The following is a 19,979-nucleotide window of genomic DNA, read 5'->3' on the forward strand; positions in this document are numbered from 1 at the left end:
GATGATGAAGAGAAACATCTCACCAGTGACTGCAGAGATGTTGACACCACTGCTTCTGATGTTCTCAAACACAGAGAAGAGAGTGAATGTGTATTCAGTTCCAGCAGTGAGAGATGAGACTGTGTGAGTTACTGGTACATCTCCATCTGATGCATTGATGTTTGTCTCTGAACCATTAAACTGGAGAATGAAGCTGACATTGTTGTTCACTTTATTCCACTGCAGAGTGATACTGGTCTCATCTCTTCCTGATGATATGAAGCTTTCTGTATTCTGAGGAGCTGAAAAAGACAATTAATGCATTTACCAAAAAAAAGAAAGAATTATTTGTTAGTTTGACCTTTGACCTGTCAAAATTTTGTTTTGTTTTTGTTTTTTTGTTTACTTCACCTGATGAAATCTGATGCTGATAGTATGAACAACAAAACTTAATAAAAAATGCTCTTACTAAATTAAACTGCTTATTATGTAACATAACATTTTGTTTGACAAGAGATATTATTATAATCAAAAGAGATAATAGACTCCAAAGGAGCTTTACTTTAGATCATTTTGCTGTTTTTAAAAGCACACACTGTATGGTATAAAAAATAAATTTGATAAAAGATGAATGAAGAAGAGCAGATCCATATTAATTGTATACTGATGTACTAAAAATCACATGGTGCTTTGTTGTGATGCTACAGTAGATAATTATGAAGATCTCACCAGTGACTGCAGAGATGATGACACCACTGCTTCTGATGTTCTCAAACACAGAGAAGAGAGTGAATGTGTATTTAGTTCCAGCAGTGAGAGATGAGACTGTGTGAGTTACTGGTCCATCTCCATCTGGTGCATTGATGCTTGTTTCTGAACCATTAAACTGGAGAATGAAGCTGACATTGTTGTTCACTTTATTCCACTGCAGAGTGATACTGGTCTCATCTTGTCCTGATGATACGAAGCTTTCTGTGTTCTGAGGAGCTGAAAAAGAAAAACAGAAAGAAACAAATTTAATCAAACAGGAACTCCACGTAAAAAAGATTTAGGCTTCATGTACCTATGTATGACATTTGTTCATAAATACTGGATACTTTTATGATTGATGGTTAAAAACTCCAAAGGAGTTTTAAACTTAATGATCTTACTGTGTTTTAAAATGACGGAATGTGCGTGGAGTGAAAAAGGACATTAATTCAGGATATATTATTATCAGAAAATTATCATTCATTTTACAATTGATAACTCTAAAGCAAATTTACTCGATGAGTTGCTATGGTGCATGATGATGAAGAGAAACATCTCACCAGTGACTGCAGAGATGATGACACCACTGCTTCTGATGTTCTCAAACACAGAGAAGAGAGTGAATGTGTATTCAGTTCCAGCAGTGAGAGATGAGACTGTGTGAGTTACTGGTCCATCTCCATCTGGTGCAATGATGTTTGTCTCTGAACCATTAAACTGGAGAATGAAGCTGACATTGTTGTTCACTTTATTCCACTGCAGAGTGATACTGGTCTCATCTCTTCCTGATGATATGAAGCTTTCTGTATTCTGAGGAGCTGAAAAAGACAATTAATGCATTTACCAAAAAAAAGAAAGAATTATTTGTTAGTTTGACCTTTGACCTGTCAAAATTTTGTTTTGTTTTTGTTTTTTTGTTTACTTCACCTGATGAAATCTGATGCTGATAGTATGAACAACAAAACTTAATAAAAAATGCTCTTACTAAATTAAACTGCTTATTATGTAACATAACATTTTGTTTGACAAGAGATATTATTATAATCAAAAGAGATAATAGACTCCAAAGGAGCTTTACTTTAGATCATTTTGCTGTTTTTAAAAGCACACACTGTATGGTATAAAAAATAAATTTGATAAAAGATGAATGAAGAAGAGCAGATCCATATTAATTGTATACTGATGTACTAAAAATCACATGGTGCTTTGTTGTGATGCTACAGTAGATAATTATGAAGATCTCACCAGTGACTGCAGAGATGATGACACCACTGCTTCTGATGTTCTCAAACACAGAGAAGAGAGTGAATGTGTATTTAGTTCCAGCAGTGAGAGATGAGACTGTGTGAGTTACTGGTCCATCTCCATCTGGTGCATTGATGCTTGTTTCTGAACCATTAAACTGGAGAATGAAGCTGACATTGTTGTTCACTTTATTCCACTGCAGAGTGATACTGGTCTCATCTTGTCCTGATGATATGAAGCTTTCTGTGTTCTGAGGAGCTGAAACAGAAAAAGAGAAAGAAGCAAATTTAATCAAACAAGAACTACAGGTAAAAAAGATCCAGGCTTCATGTCCCGATCAAAATTGTTCCATTTTGTGTGATTTGTATTTGCGTGATATTTGGTCATAAATACTGGATACTTTTTTGACTCATGGTTAAAAACTCCAAGGGAGTTTTAAACTCGATGATCTTACTGTGTTTTTAAATGATGTAAGGTGCATGAAGTGAAAAAGGACATTAATTCAGAACATAGTATGGTCAGAAAATTTAAGTAAAATTCACAATAGATAACTGAAGCTAATTTGATTGATGACTTGCTATGGTGCATGATGATGAAGAGAAACATCTCACCAGTGACTGCAGAGATGTTGACACCACTGCTTCTGATGTTCTCAAACACAGAGAAGAGAGTGAATGTGTATTCAGTTCCAGCAGTGAGAGATGAGACTGTGTGAGTTACTGGTACATCTCCATCTGATGCATTGATGTTTGTCTCTGAACCATTAAACTGGAGAATGAAGCTGACATTGTTGTTCACTTTATTCCACTGCAGAGTGATACTGGTCTCATCTCTTCCTGATGATATGAAGCTTTCTGTATTCTGAGGAGCTGAAAAAGACAATTAATGCATTTACCAAAAAAAAGAAAGAATTATTTGTTAGTTTGACCTTTGACCTGTCAAAATTTTGTTTTGTTTTTGTTTTTTTGTTTACGTCACCTGATGAAATCTGATGCTGATAGTATGAACAACAAAACTTAATAAAAAATGCTCTTACTAAATTAAACTGCTTATTATGTAACATAACATTTTGTTTGACAAGAGATATTATTATAATCAAAAGAGATAATAGACTCCAAAGGAGCTTTACTTTAGATCATTTTGCTGTTTTTAAAAGCACACACTGTATGGTATAAAAAATAAATTTGATAAAAGGTGAATGAAGATGAGCAGATCCATGTTTATTGTATACTGATGTACTAAAAATCACATGGTGCTTTGTTGTGATGCTGCAGTCGATAATTATGAAGATCTCACCAGTGACTGCAGAGATGATGACACCACTGCTTCTGATGTTCTCAAACACAGAGAAGAGAGTGAATGTGTATTCAGTTCCAGCAGTGAGAGATGAGACTGTGTGAGTTACTGGTCCATCTCCATCTGGTGCATTGATGCTTGTTTCTGAACCATTAAACTGGAGAATGAAGCTGACATTGTTGTTCACTTTATTCCACTGCAGAGTGATACTGGTCTCATCTTGTCCTGATGATATGAAGCTGTCTGTGTTCTGAGGAGCTGAAAAAGAAAAACAGAAAGAAACAAATTTAATCAAACAGGAACTCCACCTAAAAAAGATTCATGCTTCATCTCCCTATCAACATTACTCCATTATGTGTAACTTTTATTTGTGTGATATTTGGTCATAAATACTGGATACTTTTTTGACTTATGGTTAAAAATTCCAAAGGAGTTTTAAACTCGATAATCTTACTGTGTTTTAAAATGACGAAAGGTGCATGAAGTGAAAAAGGACATTAATTCAGAATATACTATGGTCAGAAAATTTAAGTAAAATTCACAATAGATTACTGAAGCAAATTTGCTCGATGAGTTGCTATGGTGCATGATGATGAAGAGAAACATCTCACCAGTGACTGCAGAGATGTTGACACCACTGCTTCTGATGTTCTCAAACACAGAGAAGAGAGTGAATGTGTATTCAGTTCCAGCAGTGAGAGATGAGACTGTGTGAGTTACTGGTCCATCTCCATCTGGTGCATTGATGTTTGTCTCTGAACCATTAAACTGGAGAATGAAGCTGACATTGTTGTTCACTTTATTCCACTGCAGAGTGATACTGGTCTCATCTCTTCCTGATGATACGAAGCTTTCTGTATTCTGAGGAGCTGAAAAAGACAATTAATGCATTTACCAAAAAAAAGAAAGAATTCTTTGTTACTTTGACTTTTGACCTGTCAAAATTTTGTTTTGTTTTTGTTTTTTCTGTTTACGTCACCTGATGAAATCTGATGCTGAACAACAAAACTTAATAAAAAATAATCTTACTAAATTAAACTGCTTATTATGTAACATAACATTTTGTTTGACAAGAGATATTATTATAATCAAAAGAGATAATAGACTCCAAAGGAGCTTCACTTTAGATCATTTTGCTGTTTTTAAAAGCACACACTGTATGGTATAAAAAATAAATTTGATAAAAGGTGAATGAAGATGAGCAGATCCATGTTAATTGTATACTGATGTACTAAACATCACATGGTGCTTTGTTGTGATGCTACAGTAGATAATTATGAAGATCTCACCAGTGACTGCAGAGATGATGACACCACTGCTTCTGATGTTCTCAAACACAGAGAAGAGAGTGAATGTGTATTCAGTTCCAGCAGTGAGAGATGAGACTGTGTGAGTTACTGGTCCATCTCCATCTGGTGCATTGATGCTTGTTTCTGAACCATTAAACTGGAGAATGAAGCTGACATTGTTGTTCACTTTATTCCACTGCAGAGTGATACTGGTCTCATCTTGTCCTGATGATATGAAGCTGTCTGTGTTCTGAGGAGCTGAAAAAGAAAAATACAATAAATGTATTTACCAAAAAAAAGAAAGAATTCTTTGTTAGTTTGACCTTTGACCTGTCAATTTTTTTATTTTTTTTTGTTCACTGATGCTGATAGTATGAACAACAAAACTTAATAAAAAATGCTATTACTAAATTAAACTACTTATTATGTAACGTGCATATTCACTGTCTGATATTTCACTGTTGTTTTCTAATCTCCGCAGCACACGACACTGTCTCGGGGACAACTCCAGATAGGGGCACATGTATCACAAATGTACAGGCAGTGACTGTTGAGGACATCACGGCGCCAGGTGCACAGACAAGGCGCATGCATGCATGCATGCAGACAACACACTGGGCAGAGAGCCAATTGAAGGAAGCCACCACCCCAGAGGAACTGCCTATATAATATATTATATAATACAGGAGCCAGGGACAGACAGTCAGTCAGACTTCGCGAACTGACACACTCTGTTGTTGTCAGGGACACATAATCTGGGCTCCTAGCTAGAGATCTGATACTCTGTTGCTTTTATAATAAATGCTTTTGAGACCAGCCAGTTCTCTCCCATTGCCTCATTAACGAATATGCAGGACTGGGGGCTAACACATATTGGCGTTGTACTAGCATGAGCCCAAAAAGTCCAACAAACATAACATTCTGTTTGACAAGAGATATTATTATAATCAAAAGAGATAATAGACTCCAAAGGAGTTTTACTTTAGATCATTTTGCTGTTTTTAAAAGCACACACTGTATGGTATAAAAAAGAAATTTGATAAAAGATGAATGAAGATGAGCAAATCCATGTTAATTGTATACTGATATACTAAAAATCACATGGTGCTTTGTTGTGATGCTACAATCGATAATTATGAAGATCTCACCAGTAACTGCAGAGATGATGACACCACTGCTTCTGATGTTCTCAAACACAGAGAAGAGAGTGAATGTGTATTCAGTTCCAGCAGTGAGAGATGAGACTGTGTGAGTTACTGGTCCATCTCCATCTGGTGCATTGATGGTTGTCTCTGAACCATTAAACTGGAGAACGAAGCTGACATTGTTGTTCACTTTATTCCACTGCAGAGTGATACTGGTCTCATCTTGTCCTGATGATATGAAGCTTTCTGTGTTCTGAGGAGCTGAGAAAGAAAGAGAAGTTTATGCATTTATCAAAAATAATTATGGCATTAACTTTAGTTAATTTTACGCTGGGCCTGTTTTTTCACAGTCGATCAATTTTCAATCTCGTATCAATGAAATCTGGTGCTGACAACATAGACACCAACAAGAAACTAAACTCCAAAGGAGTTCTAAATAAGATCACATTGCTGTGATTGAAAGTAACTGCTGATAATGCTCTGAAACATTTTTGTATTAGGTCCATTATTCATCACAGTTAAACAAAATCTGATGCTGATGATCAGGAACAAAAACATTTTTCAAGTTTGACTGCTTCATAAAAGACAATATTTTTTTCCAGCAAGAAATGCAATGAGCAATATATTAATGAAAAAGCACGTCGTGTGTTTGCTACGAAGCAGCACTTTTACTGATGAAATAATATGACCAGCGAATACATGCTGATTATACACTGGTGTACTAAAAAGGACTTGATGGTTTGAAGAGTTGCTGAAGTGATTAACGATGAAGTTCATGATCTCACCAGTGACTGCAGAGATGTTGACACCACTGCTTCTGATGTTCTCAAACACAGAGAAGAGAGTGAATGTGTATTCAGTTCCAGCAGTGAGAGATGAGACTGTGTGAGTTACTGGTCCATCTCCATCTGGTGCATTGATGCTTGTTTCTGAACCATTAAACTGGAGAATGAAGCTGACATTGTTGTTCACTTTATTCCACTGCAGAGTGATACTGGTCTCATCTCTTCCTGATGATATGAAGCTGTCTGTGTTCTGAGGAGCTGAAAAAGAAAAACAGAAAGAAACAAATTTAATCAAACAGGAACTCCACCTAAAAAAGATTCATGCTTCATCTCCCTATCAACATTACTCCATTATGTGTAACTTTTATTTGTGTGATATTTGGTCATAAATACTGGATACCTTTTTGACTTATGGTTAAAAATTCCAAAGGAGTTTTAAACTCGATAATCTTACTGTGTTTTAAAATGACGAAAGGTGCATGAAGTGAAAAAGGACATTAATTCAGAATATACTATGGTCAGAAAATTTAAGTAAAATTCACAATAGATTACTGAAGCAAATTTGCTCGATGAGTTGCTATGGTGCATGATGATGAAGAGAAACATCTCACCAGTGACTGCAGAGATGTTGACACCACTGCTTCTGATGTTCTCAAACACAGAGAAGAGAGTGAATGTGTATTCAGTTCCAGCAGTGAGAGATGAGACTGTGTGAGTTACTGGTCCATCTCCATCTGGTGCATTGATGTTTGTCTCTGAACCATTAAACTGGAGAATGAAGCTGACATTGTTGTTCACTTTATTCCACTGCAGAGTGATACTGGTCTCATCTCTTCCTGATGATACGAAGCTTTCTGTATTCTGAGGAGCTGAAAAAGACAATTAATGCATTTACCAAAAAAAAGAAAGAATTCTTTGTTACTTTGACTTTTGACCTGTCAAAATTTTGTTTTGTTTTTGTTTTTTCTGTTTACGTCACCTGATGAAATCTGATGCTGAACAACAAAACTTAATAAAAAATAATCTTACTAAATTAAACTGCTTATTATGTAACATAACATTTTGTTTGACAAGAGATATTATTATAATCAAAAGAGATAATAGACTCCAAAGGAGCTTTACTTTAGATCATTTTGCTGTTTTTAAAAGCACACACTGTATGGTATAAAAAATAAATTTGATAAAAGGTGAATGAAGATGAGCAGATCCATGTTAATTGTATACTGATGTACTAAACATCACATGGTGCTTTGTTGTGATGCTACAGTAGATAATTATGAAGATCTCACCAGTGACTGCAGAGATGATGACACCACTGCTTCTGATGTTCTCAAACACAGAGAAGAGAGTGAATGTGTATTCAGTTCCAGCAGTGAGAGATGAGACTGTGTGAGTTACTGGTCCATCTCCATCTGGTGCATTGACGTTTGTCTCTGAACCATTAAACTGGAGAATGAAGCTGACATTGTTGTTCACTTTATTCCATTGTAGAGTGATACTGGTCTCATCTTGTCCTGATGATATGAAGCTGTCTGTGTTCTGAGGAGCTGAAAAAGAAAAATACAATAAATGTATTTACCAAAAAAAAGAAATAATTCTTTGTTAGTTTGACCTTTGACCTGTCAATTCTTTTTTTTTTTTTGTTCACTGATGCTGATAGTATGAACAACAAAACTTAATAAAAAATGCTATTACTAAATTAAACTACTTATTATGTAACGTGCATATTCACTGTCTGATATTTCACTGTTGTTTTCTAATCTCCGCAGCACACGACACTGTCTCGGGGACAACTCCAGATAGGGGCACATGTATCACAAATGTACAGGCAGTGACTGTTGAGGACATCACGGCGCCAGGTGCACAGCCAAGGCGCATGCATGCATGCATGCAGACAACACACTGGGCAGAGAGCCAATTGAAGGAAGCCACCACCCCAGAGGAACTGCCTATATAATATATTATATAATACAGGAGCCAGGGACAGACAGTCAGTCAGACTTCGCGAACTGACACACTCTGTTGTTGTCAGGGACACATAATCTGGGCTCCTAGCTAGAGATCTGATACTCTGTTGCTTTTATAATAAATGCTTTTGAGACCAGCCAGTTCTCTCCCATTGCCTCATTAACGAATATGCAGGACTGGGGGCTAACACATATTGGCGTTGTACTAGCATGAGCCCAAAAAGTCCAACAAACATAACATTCTGTTTGACAAGAGATATTATTATAATCAAAAGAGATAATAGACTCCAAAGGAGTTTTACTTTAGATCATTTTGCTGTTTTTAAAAGCACACACTGTATGGTATAAAAAAGAAATTTGATAAAAGATGAATGAAGATGAGCAGATCCATGTTAATTGTATACTGATATACTAAAAATCACATGGTGCTTTGTTGTGATGCTACAATCGATAATTATGAAGATCTCACCAGTGACTGCAGAGATGATGACACCACTGCTTCTGATGTTCTCAAACACAGAGAAGAGAGTGAATGTGTATTCAGTTCCAGCAGTGAGAGATGAGACTGTGTGAGTTACTTGTCCATCTCCATCTGGTGCATTGATGTTTGTCTCTGAACCATTAAACTGGAGAACGAAGCTGACATTGTTGTTCACTTTATTCCACTGCAGAGTGATACTGGTCTCATCTTGTCCTGATGATATGAAGCTTTCTGTGTTCTGAGGAGCTGAGAAAGAAAGAGAAGTTTATGCATTTATCAAAAATAATTATGGCATTAACTTTAGTTAATTTTACGCTGGGCCTGTTTTTTCACAGTCGATCAATTTTCAATCTCGTATCAATGAAATCTGGTGCTGACAACATAGACACCAACAAGAAACTAAACTCCAAAGGAGTTCTAAATAAGATCACATTGCTGTGATTGAAAGTAACTGCTGATAATGCTCTGAAACATTTTTGTATTAGGTCCATTATTCATCACAGTTAAACAAAATCTGATGCTGATGATCAGGAACAAAAACATTTTTCAAGTTTGACTGCTTCATAAAAGACAATATTTTTTTCCAGCAAGAAATGCAATGAGCAATATATTAATGAAAAAGCACGTCGTGTGTTTGCTACGAAGCAGCACTTTTACTGATGAAATAATATGACCAGCGAATACATGCTGATTATACACTGGTGTACTAAAAAGGACTTGATGGTTTGAAGAGTTGCTGAAGTGATTAACGATGAAGTTCATGATCTCACCAGTGACTGCAGAGATGTTGACACCACTGCTTCTGATGTTCTCAAACACAGAGAAGAGAGTGAATGTGTATTCAGTTCCAGCAGTGAGAGATGAGACTGTGTGAGTTACTGGTCCATCTCCATCTGGTGCATTGATGCTTGTTTCTGAACCATTAAACTGGAGAATGAAGCTGACATTGTTGTTCACTTTATTCCACTGCAGAGTGATACTGGTCTCATCTCTTCCTGATGATATGAAGCTGTCTGTGTTCTGAGGAGCTGAAAAAGAAAAACAGAAAGAAACAAATTTAATCAAACAGGAACTCCACCTAAAAAAGATTCATGCTTCATCTCCCTATCAACATTACTCCATTATGTGTAACTTTTATTTGTGTGATATTTGGTCATAAATACTGGATACCTTTTTGACTTATGGTTAAAAATTCCAAAGGAGTTTTAAACTCGATAATCTTACTGTGTTTTAAAATGACGAAAGGTGCATGAAGTGAAAAAGGACATTAATTCAGAATATACTATGGTCAGAAAATTTAAGTAAAATTCACAATAGATTACTGAAGCAAATTTGCTCGATGAGTTGCTATGGTGCATGATGATGAAGAGAAACATCTCACCAGTGACTGCAGAGATGTTGACACCACTGCTTCTGATGTTCTCAAACACAGAGAAGAGAGTGAATGTGTATTCAGTTCCAGCAGTGAGAGATGAGACTGTGTGAGTTACTGGTCCATCTCCATCTGGTGCATTGATGTTTGTCTCTGAACCATTAAACTGGAGAATGAAGCTGACATTGTTGTTCACTTTATTCCACTGCAGAGTGATACTGGTCTCATCTCTTCCTGATGATACGAAGCTTTCTGTATTCTGAGGAGCTGAAAAAGACAATTAATGCATTTACCAAAAAAAAGAAAGAATTCTTTGTTACTTTGACTTTTGACCTGTCAAAATTTTGTTTTGTTTTTGTTTTTTCTGTTTACGTCACCTGATGAAATCTGATGCTGAACAACAAAACTTAATAAAAAATAATCTTACTAAATTAAACTGCTTATTATGTAACATAACATTTTGTTTGACAAGAGATATTATTATAATCAAAAGAGATAATAGACTCCAAAGGAGCTTTACTTTAGATCATTTTGCTGTTTTTAAAAGCACACACTGTATGGTATAAAAAATAAATTTGATAAAAGGTGAATGAAGATGAGCAGATCCATGTTAATTGTATACTGATGTACTAAACATCACATGGTGCTTTGTTGTGATGCTACAGTAGATAATTATGAAGATCTCACCAGTGACTGCAGAGATGATGACACCACTGCTTCTGATGTTCTCAAACACAGAGAAGAGAGTGAATGTGTATTCAGTTCCAGCAGTGAGAGATGAGACTGTGTGAGTTACTGGTCCATCTCCATCTGGTGCATTGACGTTTGTCTCTGAACCATTAAACTGGAGAATGAAGCTGACATTGTTGTTCACTTTATTCCATTGTAGAGTGATACTGGTCTCATCTTGTCCTGATGATATGAAGCTGTCTGTGTTCTGAGGAGCTGAAAAAGAAAAATACAATAAATGTATTTACCAAAAAAAAGAAATAATTCTTTGTTAGTTTGACCTTTGACCTGTCAATTCTTTTTTTTTTTTTGTTCACTGATGCTGATAGTATGAACAACAAAACTTAATAAAAAATGCTATTACTAAATTAAACTACTTATTATGTAACGTGCATATTCACTGTCTGATATTTCACTGTTGTTTTCTAATCTCCGCAGCACACGACACTGTCTCGGGGACAACTCCAGATAGGGGCACATGTATCACAAATGTACAGGCAGTGACTGTTGAGGACATCACGGCGCCAGGTGCACAGCCAAGGCGCATGCATGCATGCATGCAGACAACACACTGGGCAGAGAGCCAATTGAAGGAAGCCACCACCCCAGAGGAACTGCCTATATAATATATTATATAATACAGGAGCCAGGGACAGACAGTCAGTCAGACTTCGCGAACTGACACACTCTGTTGTTGTCAGGGACACATAATCTGGGCTCCTAGCTAGAGATCTGATACTCTGTTGCTTTTATAATAAATGCTTTTGAGACCAGCCAGTTCTCTCCCATTGCCTCATTAACGAATATGCAGGACTGGGGGCTAACACATATTGGCGTTGTACTAGCATGAGCCCAAAAAGTCCAACAAACATAACATTCTGTTTGACAAGAGATATTATTATAATCAAAAGAGATAATAGACTCCAAAGGAGTTTTACTTTAGATCATTTTGCTGTTTTTAAAAGCACACACTGTATGGTATAAAAAAGAAATTTGATAAAAGATGAATGAAGATGAGCAGATCCATGTTAATTGTATACTGATATACTAAAAATCACATGGTGCTTTGTTGTGATGCTACAATCGATAATTATGAAGATCTCACCAGTGACTGCAGAGATGATGACACCACTGCTTCTGATGTTCTCAAACACAGAGAAGAGAGTGAATGTGTATTCAGTTCCAGCAGTGAGAGATGAGACTGTGTGAGTTACTTGTCCATCTCCATCTGGTGCATTGATGTTTGTCTCTGAACCATTAAACTGGAGAACGAAGCTGACATTGTTGTTCACTTTATTCCACTGCAGAGTGATACTGGTCTCATCTCTTCCTGATGATACGAAGCTTTCTGTGTTCTGAGGAGCTGAAAAAGAAAAAAAGAAAAAGAAAAAGAGAAAAACAATTTAATTAAACAGGAACTCTACAAGAAAAAGATTCATGCTTCATCTCCCTATCAAAATTGCCCCATTTTTTTGTCCTTTTTTAGTCACGTGATAGTTGTTCATAAATACTGGATACTTTTTTGACTTATGGTTAAAAACTCCAAAGGAGTTTTAAACTTAATGATCTTACTGTGTTTTAAAATGACGTTAGGTGCATGGAGTGAAAAAGGACATTAATTCAGGATATACTATGATCAGAAAGTTTAAGTTAATTTCACATTTGATAACTCCAAAGGAAATTTACTCGATGAGTTGCTATGGTGCATGATGATGAAGAGAAACATCTCACCAGTGACTGCAGAGATGATGACACCACTGCTTCTGATGTTCTCAAACACAGAGAAGAGAGTGAATGTGTATTCAGTTCCAGCAGTGAGAGATGAGACTGTGTGAGTTACTGGTCCATCTCCATCTGGTGCATTGATGTTTGTCTCTGAACCATTAAACTGGAGAATGAAGCTGACATTGTTGTTCACTTTATTCCACTGCAGAGTGATACTGGTCTCATCTTGTCCTGATGATATGAAGCTTCCTGCATTGGGTGGAACTGAGACAAAGAAGAAAACATACTGCATAAGACAGAAATTACACAAAATCACAAAAACAGTGATGATAAAATCAGAAAAATATATAATGTACTTTGATATATGACGTGGACATCCTGACTCATTTACATAATCACCTTGATAGTCCAGCCCCACTCTTAAATTAGTTCATCAATTTACAGTACTATTGCACTGTAGGTTCAATATACTGCAGGCTTTCTCAGATCAGATAAGAAATTCCCTCTGAGGGATTAATAAAGTACCTATCTATCTATCTATCTATCTATCTATCTATCTATCTATCTATCTATCTATCTATCTATCTATCTATCTATCTATCTACCTATCTACCTATCTACCTATCTATCAGACTGTACGCTACTGACGTGAAACATTAAATTAACTAAAGATAGTGTGGTTTTGATCAATAGTTTAAACGAGTTTGGTTTCTCTTCTAACTAGTGTTCTTGAGATTGTGAATCACTTTACGTTCCTTTAATAGTTTTTCTTTTTCTAAATCAGCAACGTTCTGCACAAAGAGTTGTGCCATTTTACAAATGGCAAACATTAAACTTTCCAGATATATCGTGGTGACAACATGGTTGGTAGATTTGCACAATATGCAACCCTCTGAACAGCATGTAGGCTGTGCAGAAGAATGGTACAGATACAGAAAATGATTGTCTTTTATTGTATTTTTAACAGACTCATCTGTATGTACAAATTCCAACATCTAAACTTTTAACACTTTTTTTCACTGTGAATTTGACCTCGAAAGAGAAATTCCAGAGTTAGTTTGGAATGAGTATTTATTAACATAGATTGTAAAACCGTCTAAAAGCAAAGATTAACCCCAATGAAGGACATGAGAGGAGTAGTTAGATACATTACTTGTAGTGAAACAGATGAAAGGGAAACTGAGGGAGCATCTTTCATCCGACCATCGTCCTGAGTCATTGAATGATGTAGCGACACACTGCTCCTGGCCAGAATCGGGTTGTTCATTGGCCCAGTGTCGAAACAGAGAGTTGCTCCCATCAGACCAGACTTTTTCGCGGTGCAGACCGATCCAGACAAAGCTCTGACCTGCTAGGTTTGTGATGATATCATTTTCTGTCTGACTGCGTATACTGTGTGGGGAAGAATAGCATATAAAAATCAAGGTTAACTGAAGAAGTAAAAGAAACAGCCACAAAAAAGTACACAGCATATTTTAGTGTCCCATTTGAGTGTTTTAACATACAATATAGTGCCATATGTGGCTATTTAAGAATTTAGTAACAACAGTCAACCAATCTTACATCAGGTTTATACACAATTTGGACTCTCGATTTTCCTATTTTTCATATATATTTTTGACCAATTTCTACTGGTGTACACAGGAAAAGTACATATAATAAATTAACCACAAATATTTGCTTTTATATTTGTATGTAGGATGAAAATGCTGTATTTTAAATGTTGTTATCTTATGATAACCTAATCATATCACATTATCATTGTAGATTTTCCTGCCAAAATGAACAAATCAAAGCAAACTGCAAAGTAAAATTAAACCAGAAAAATGAAGGTTTGGTTTGATTATTCTACAGGATTTTGTACACATTTACACCATGTAGTTATTTAGATAAAGAAAACCCCTATTAATGTTATGGTATTGACTTCAACCATAAAGCCCTAGTATACAGTATGCCATATCCCCAATAATGGGATATACTGTTTGATTAAAAAAAACAAATGGGGTAAAAATTGAGACAGTGGATTATCATCTGGAGTTGTTTCATATTTGGAAACAGCATTTGAAATTGAAGTTTGTTTGGTGGCAGGGGGTCTCCTCGCTGTGAGAACAGAAAGTGTTTTTTCAAACTGCAGCATGTCATTTCCCATCCCTCTCTCACTTCACTTTCCAGAATCTCCATATTGTACACTATCCAAGATGGTAAAATGCCCGAAAAATTTAATCATAAAAATGATTTGATATATTGCAGCTTTTAATGTTAAAATATTAATAAAAAAAATCAGAGCTAAAAAAAAAAAAGAACAACTTAAGAAATTTAAAAAACAATATCAAGTTGAGACAGGAAATATAAAAAAAAAGGACAAAATAAACCACGCCTGATTCAATAAACAAAACACATAAAACTGTTTGCAGCTGGTTCAGTAGTGCATTGTGTGATGGAGTCTTCATTGTTGTATACTGTACCTGGCTAGATCGACATAGTTCTCCCTGCAGAAGGTCTGAGCTGCAGTCCAATTCAAAAACATTTCCACCTTAACAAAGGATGATGTGCCATTCAGTGTACCTGGAAAAATATGGATGAGAAGAAGTAATAAACAGCGCCAGGATGGACTTCTAGATAAAAGTAGATTTGTTATTATGCCTGTTTAGCCTTTTACTCACCATTGTAGCAGATGAACTCTCGCTCACTGTTACATGTGATGTCACTCCAACTGCCATTAAACATAGTCTCACCCAAAAGTTCAACACAGTAATGTTGTCCTTCGATATTACTGGGCTGACCAATACCCCAGTTTCTATACGCTGTCTCTCCTTCTCCATAGAAGCTGCTGTTATCTAGGGACCATCTCCAACTGTTTATCAAGTCATCATAGAGACCAATCCAAGCCTTGCCTGTTCAAAAAGATATTCATTATATGAAACAGCCGCAATCAAACGTGTTTTTAAATGCTAATTCACCCGAAATGTGATTCTTTGTTGTTCTTTCACAAACCACATTATTCGAGTTTTCTGTATTCATAATAAGTTTATGGAAAACGTGGATGTTGCAGAGTTGTTGTGGATGTATGTTTAAATAAATCGTTACAGCACAGGCATATATATGTTATGTATATAATTCTAATATTATGAGCTTACCTGTGTAGTTGGATGTGGTAGCTCTAACGGCATCAACGTCAGCTGTGTTTTCTATGGTGGCCAGGTCAGTGAACACATTTCTGCAGACACTCTGAGCTTCAGTCCAGTTCAGTGGGTAGTTCACAAAGTTGTACTGACGAGTCTGGGCAAAGGCAACACTGACCAGTGCTCCTAAAACAAAGCATACTCAGTTTTAGTTGTACTCACTTTTATTTTACGTATGTAGACTTTGTCATATTTTACAATGAATAACAGAGACACAGTGTGAATCAGATGGGTTGAGGAACATTACTGTGGGGTTTTGTAAAACTTCTTCCTCATTGATTAGATTTTTGTCATCTAATTTATACCAGGAAGCAGTTTGACAAGAAAAGAAAACAGCACTTTGTGAGGTGCTTTTATATTTGCATGTAGGTAGGTAGGTAGGGTAGGTATATATTTTATTAATCCCCGAGGGGAAATTTTTTTCGCCACAGCAGCATACGTATGTAGTTCATATCCTCATATTCATATGTACCTGTCTATGTTTCTTGTATATTCACAGTGTAACATTGACACACAGTGAGAAAATATTCCCTCCACCCACCATTTCAACCGTTTTATTGACTACCACGGCGTGGAAAAGGTGAATGCTCCACTGAACCGAATCCAAAGAGCATTGCTGGGTTTAGTCATTAAATACCTTCATGATTTTCAACAGCAGGTTTTGCGACATCAAATTTTAGCTTGTCTCAGAAAACCCGCGTTTAGTGTTCATTATTGACAGCAACAGCAAAATAACCAGTTCAACTGCCAGGTCAAACTGAAAACATGAACTATGAATTTATTTATCTCCTGTGAGAATAAAAGTGTATTTTCCTCACAAAACCCCTTTTAAAATGAAACAGGTGTGTAAATGTGTAGATATATGTGAGACAGTCCTCAGAATAGATTCTGGCTCGTCATTGTATTATGTATTCAATGAATTTCTTTGTCCATGTCCGAAAATATTCATTTATGACTATGATCAAGAATCCAGCTATTCTACAGAAAACAATTGATAAACAATTGCTGTCCTTTTAAAGTCAACTCTTGGTCTCAGGTCCCTCCTATGCAGAGATACAGCTATGTATGAAGCACTCAGTGAAGTCCCACTTAAGTTGTAACTGCTTTAAAAAAAAAAAAAAAAAAAAAAGCCACAACAATCGAACAAGAGGCACAAACCTGTGAGCACGAGAACGATCTGCCCGTGATCCATGAGTTACACCTTTAACAAGATGCATAGTGTTAATTAATCCATTAAAAGATATTAGTCCTATTATTATTATATTATACATCCTATTAAACATGTGGATATGGCCAGCATACACATACCCAAAACATTTCCCGATAAAATATAGTTATTTACTTACCATTATTTCTTTAAGCTCTTCCTACAATAAAATGCAGCACTTCAAACACCCCTCAGTATCAGTTCTTGTGTGCTGCTAAACACTAAGCAGCTGAGGACTTGTTTAATGCTTATTACTCACCTGCTGCCACTGTTGAGAGTTCTTAAGAATGGGTGGAGTTCATAATCAGGACAGAAAAACACATACCCTCCCATGACAAAAACGTGGTGCAGGAATCAGGAAGTAAAATATATGCACATTCAGGGAAACCCAACCTATTTAAATCACGCTATCTTTAAGGAAATTACAGCTTGTTCAGAACGCCGCAGCCGGAGTTTTAACAAAAACAACATAAAGCGATCACATTACCCCACTACTCAAAGCACTGCATTGGCTGCCCATATGTTTTAGAATTGACTTTAAAGGTCTTTTACTTGTTGATAAAGCTTTAAATATTCTTGCCTCTCCCTACATCAGTGATCTTGTCTCATGTTATCTTCCTGCCAGATCGCTGCGGTCATTCTATGGTTTTCTAGTGATGTCCTGATTTTAAATTTTGATTATTGTTTTTAACCTTGGTGTGTGGGATACACTATTTCCATATTTTCAGCACCACTGCTTCTATCAGTGTCACTCTTCTAAAGTTTTCACACATTCACTGCAGCCCAGAACTTATTTAGACATTACCCAGAGGAGCTGTATGTGAGAACAAATATCCAAATCCATTGTACCAAACATTAAACCGACTTGACTCCAGCCAGCTCCCTCAGACAAAGTCTGTGTAATGTCCGATTGAGCACATGTGTGAATACAGTATGTCCGTAGGTTCATTTGAGATGAACGTTGCCTGGATAAGAGCCGGCAGCAGCAGCAGGGTGCAGAGATAAATTGAGGTTCATAAAACCCGCCATCAACCACACAACATATTCTGTAAACACAATAAACCTTCCGAAATATACAATTAAAATCCCGCTAATTAAAAAAAATCTAAAGCTGGAGTTAAGAGCTAAATCAATCAGATCAGGTGAGAGCCAAGTATTTGCCCATCATGTCATGTCTACAGTCTAGCTGCCGTGCTCTCGTGAGGTTATTGTTGCCTTCTTTTGCATTAATCCTAGTTGGGATTAAGTCAAGAAATTAACTTGACCGACTATCAGTTTTCCCACAAATGTGGTACCGGTGTAATTAAATTGATCTCCAGCAAGGGGTGCTCAGAGTCCGATTTATACAGCACCCTATTTGTCAAAAATGATGCTGTAGGAAATGTAAAAAAATACTTTAACATATTTTAAAAACAGACTCTAACACTAGAAATGCCTATAACTCCTGACACGTTTTCAGAACTGTCTCCTGAAAAAAGACTTTTCACAGTGCATTGTTCAAGCATTCAGAGAACAGATAATGACTCCACTCACACTCAATTCTCTTACAAATCAACACACACACACACACACACACACACACACACACACACACACACACACACACACACACACCTTGTCCGCCTTACTTACAAGAGGCCATTGCGCCTGTGCGGACCGGAGACTGAAACAGACTGGAGGCAGATGCTGCCTTCATGGTTGCGGGAAAAATCTACATTAAAAAGCAGAGAAAAACAAAGGAATTTAAAGAGTCGGCATTTCTTGAGCGTTTTGATGCAAAATAATATTATACACAATCAGCAACCTACTGTACCCTTTCCTATTATACATATATTTTATGTGGAAAGGGACTTTTTTTTAATCGTTTTTCTTTCATTAAAAAATTAACATAACCACTATTCCATATTCTGTAACCGAAATACAAAGATAGCATTTTCAATAAAGTTCGATTGTTCGTTTGTTTAAAAAAAAAAAAAAGAAGTGAAATCCTGTTGGTTTTTCAATAGATTACTACTTTAATAGATATACTTTAAGGCACTTTTGGATTCAAAGTGAGCATTTGTTTGAAATGCTGTGTAGAACTTAAAACTCACTTACAGATGCCGTTTTTCAATGCATTGACAATATTCACCTCGTCTTAACTCCAAAGCTAATTTTTGATATATGAATCCAAATCAAATCAAAACCCTGGTTTCAGTTTCTACATTTTACAGTGTTGTATTTTCCTCGGCTTCTGCTTTAGTGTAACACACATGTTTTACTTATACTAGCCGAACGTCGCTGTTCGCTGGTAACTAATTGAACTCTTATGTACATTTACACAATAACAGCATAACTCACTTTTATATAAACACAACGTAATTACTATGTTCAACAACAGTTCATGTTTAAGCGCTTAGCTTTGCTCAAGGAAGGAATATGCTGAAGGAATATAAACTCGTTACCTTCCCCGCTCATGACAAAGACAACAACTGCTTCACGATAAGATATTTTAAGCATTATTATTTCACTCAGTTTTTGCTTTTTGATTAAAACACACTTCCTTTATTTATATAGCCTAAGTCCTTTAAACATTTATTATGACATATTTATCTGACAACAAATCTAAACTTCTTTATTTTGCCTGTCACTATAGCTTATCTTCTAAAACAAAACCTGTCAATTCAACTTCTGGGGAGGGTCACATTTATTGGTGGTGTTGTTTGTTTGTTTTTCCTAATGAGGGTTAATTATTACAACTCACGTGGTTCCGTCTGCAATCACAACTTTGTTGCTTGAACGTAGGAGATTCCGCGGGGCACCTGAACGCAGCACGGGAGCCTCAGCG

This window comes from Embiotoca jacksoni, unplaced genomic scaffold (genome assembly GCF_022577435.1).
Source record: "Embiotoca jacksoni isolate LCO1_2020_lvr unplaced genomic scaffold, fEmbJac1.0.p SCAF_24, whole genome shotgun sequence".
Lineage (NCBI taxonomy): Eukaryota > Metazoa > Chordata > Actinopteri > Embiotocidae > Embiotoca > Embiotoca jacksoni.